A 3,165-nucleotide genomic window follows, 5' to 3' on the forward strand; every position below is an offset into this window, starting at 1 on the left:
GCCTACTCCAGGAACCGTCTTGACGGGTGGGGCCGCCTAGCCGTGTGCCTTATACCGCTTGTACGCTGTGAGTCAGTCGCAGGGGTGTACAACTACAATGCTAAGTGGTGGGGCAAAATCTTGTTTAGTCCAATCATTGGTGGCGCTGACAACGTGAATTTGATTGGTTAGTTTAAAAATATTATATAGAATCCTGTAAGGAAAATAATTTGCTTTGATTGGTCAGCCATTTCACGTGACTATTTTATGACGTCACATTTGCTGGCCAATAATATTTGAATGAAAATCGAATTTAATTTAAAAAACTAATTTATTAAAATAAAATCCTATACAAATATACATAAATGTAAATAATATAAATAATAATAAAAAACAACAGAAATATACATAATTGCAAAAAGCAAAAATAAATAAACTACAAAAATGTAAATAAAAAAAATTAAAAGCCCCATACTCCAGACAAAATAATTAAAATACTCTTCTATAACGCCTGCTCCCTTTTTCGTATTTGTTTAGTGCCATCAATTTTATAGGATCTATTAGAGTTCTATCTTGTATTTGTGCTATACTGAAGGTAAACTTTAAGTCCTTCCCTGTTAATATTGAATTAACTTGTTTAACCCAAAAATACAATGAACATTTGACAATAAGATTTAAAATGTGGTCTTCAAAATCGCTATGGACTGGGCAGTTGAAACGTTTAAAATTTATGTGTTTTTTTAAGACATCTCTCAGAATAACAGATATGCTATTTTTATGACAAAATCTAGGTATTAAATAAAAGAGATAGCTTAAAGATCTACAAACAGTATAGTAAAACAGTCTTGATGGAGTTGTTAATTTGGGTCTACGCGGCTGCATCGCTTCTATAAAATCAGTATCGAGTTTTTGATCTGTGGAACTACTTAATGTAGAATGTAGACAGATATTGCACGTTGTCTTTTTTCTCAGAAGTTTTATCAAATAGCCTGAAATATAGACTAACGTGCAACGTTCCACTCTTGTTTTCCTCAGAGCAAAGTTCTCTGGAACTGAAAATATAGACTCAACTGGTGATTCTACAACCTCTGGTGATGCTACATCTCCAGTTAAAAAATAATGTAAGTTATCTAAAGCGCCAACATGTTCATCTTCTTCACAATTTGCTCCGGGCGAATGATGTGAAAAAAATGAAATGATGAGCCCTTTTAGAAATTTCTCGAACATACTAGGGGAAGGATGCTGTTTCTACCTCTATGACCTCTAATAGATCCAACAAAAATCTTTAAGCAATCTTGGTTAAGATTTGTTAAACAAATGTAGTTATTTGTAAATTTAGACAAAATAGTTTTCTTTAAGTTAATAAATCCCCTAAAAGTAGCAATTAAATTTTTAATTGATGGCACCATAACAAATATTTTCTTAACAAGGCAATCAAATTTAAATATATAATTCCTCTACTATAAAATGATTGAACACTGATTGTTCTAAAAAGTTAAAGTATTGCAAATATTTTAGGGATATTTTACAATTAAAAGTAGTATTTATTACTACTAATTATCCAGTTATATTAATTATTACCTTCTTGTAAGACTTCTTTATGTAGAGACATCACATTGACAACATACGCACAACTTGGTAGATTAATTGAATTTTATTACTACTAACATCTTCATAAGTTTTTGAGTTTCTGTAAACAAACAATATATAAACAGACATGTAGTAGATAGATAATTTTATATGTACCTGATAAAACCAATGATGGATATGCATTTACCCAAATACCTGTTCGTGAAGGAAGGATAATTCTAAATTTTTCACTAATATGTCCATAACAAACACCATGACGTTGATATATTTGCATTGTGGTTTATCCAGGTAACTTACTATTATTTACTTGATCAACCCATTTTTGGAAAGTATCGAGATCATTCTTTGGGAAACGATGTCTAATTTCCGTAGTAGAATTTTACCCCGGTACACTACATCTTTTACTACACTGACGTATTGTCATCAATTTTTATATTATTACCCCATAATAATTAATGTAAAACAGAAAATATGCACAACGTAAAACGAAAATTTCGTGATCTAAACAAAAACCATAACCTACAAACAACAAACATAAAAATGGACGCCTATAGAAAATGCTGATTTCACACAATTTGATCGACCAATCACATTTCATGTTAGTGGCGGCACCTGCAATTTAAACTGCCAATCACAATTTGCGATCACAGCGCTACAGTTGATTGAACTAAACAAAACATTTCCCCAAGGTCGCCTATACCGTGAAATTTCTATTTTTTCTATGGTCAGTCGTTGCCACACTGGTCTCGCGCAAACGCTGATGACCGTCGATGTTCGTTCGCGCCGAAATGCATGATTTAGGTTTTTTCGATATTGTTTTGCGACTTTGATGCCAGTTTAGTGCCAGTTATTTTTTACTTTTTTAATAAGATTAATCTTCTATGTACACACATACAATAGGATTTAATGCTTTTTGTTCGTAATATAAGGTTTGTATTATTTTTATGACACATTATATTATCGCCATTATGTATCAGTTCGTTTAGATGATTATAAAATCCGAAAACAGTGTTATTTTTTACTTTAATAACCTTTTTAAAAAGATTTCTGAACAGGATTTACATAGTTCCTTAATTCAATCTTAACACTGATTTTTTATTTAAATTTATATGGTTTCAGGTATTTTAATTAATTATATTTGATTAATTTAGTATAAAAGTTATCTATTTTCATTATTAACATATACTTAACAATATATCGGTTTTTATTTCATTAGTTTATATACTGAATATTGATTAATATTGGGACTCAAATAAATTGTAATTTATTGAAAATATTTTTTACATAATACTGAAAACGTAAATTTATTATTATTAATAAAAACAGTTTTCAAACAATTATTATTACTAAATATATTTATGATTAAGTGTTTTCTTAATTATTTTTAGCTACATTTTAATATTCCATTATAGAAACTAAAAAAATCAATGTAGGATGAAACAAATAACTTATAAAGTATTAAATAAAATAATGCATAATTTTTGATATTTGAATAAATATAGCTTTGTTGTAACTAACACTATTTACATTTAATTAAAGTAATATAATAGTTGATTGTTTTCATTATTATACTTTTTAATATTTAACATATTTTTA

General features: G+C 28.8%; 1 long non-coding RNA gene across 1 annotated transcript; it reads right to left on the reverse strand.

The window, feature by feature from the left end:
• Window positions 1-291: 291 nt before the first annotated feature.
• LOC143205703 (uncharacterized) lies at window positions 292-2,298 on the reverse strand. The gene is made up of 2 exons (XR_013007863.1): window positions 1,726-2,298; window positions 292-1,669 (listed from the first exon to the last, which is right to left on the reverse strand). It is a non-coding gene; the product is annotated as an uncharacterized LOC143205703 (long non-coding RNA).
• Window positions 2,299-3,165: the final 867 nt, after the last annotated feature.

The sequence above is a fragment of the Rhynchophorus ferrugineus genome, unplaced genomic scaffold (genome assembly GCF_030347505.1).
Source record: "Rhynchophorus ferrugineus isolate W39M unplaced genomic scaffold, kcgeb_rfMv2 rfM14, whole genome shotgun sequence".
In the NCBI taxonomy this organism is placed as follows: domain Eukaryota; kingdom Metazoa; phylum Arthropoda; class Insecta; order Coleoptera; family Curculionidae; genus Rhynchophorus; species Rhynchophorus ferrugineus.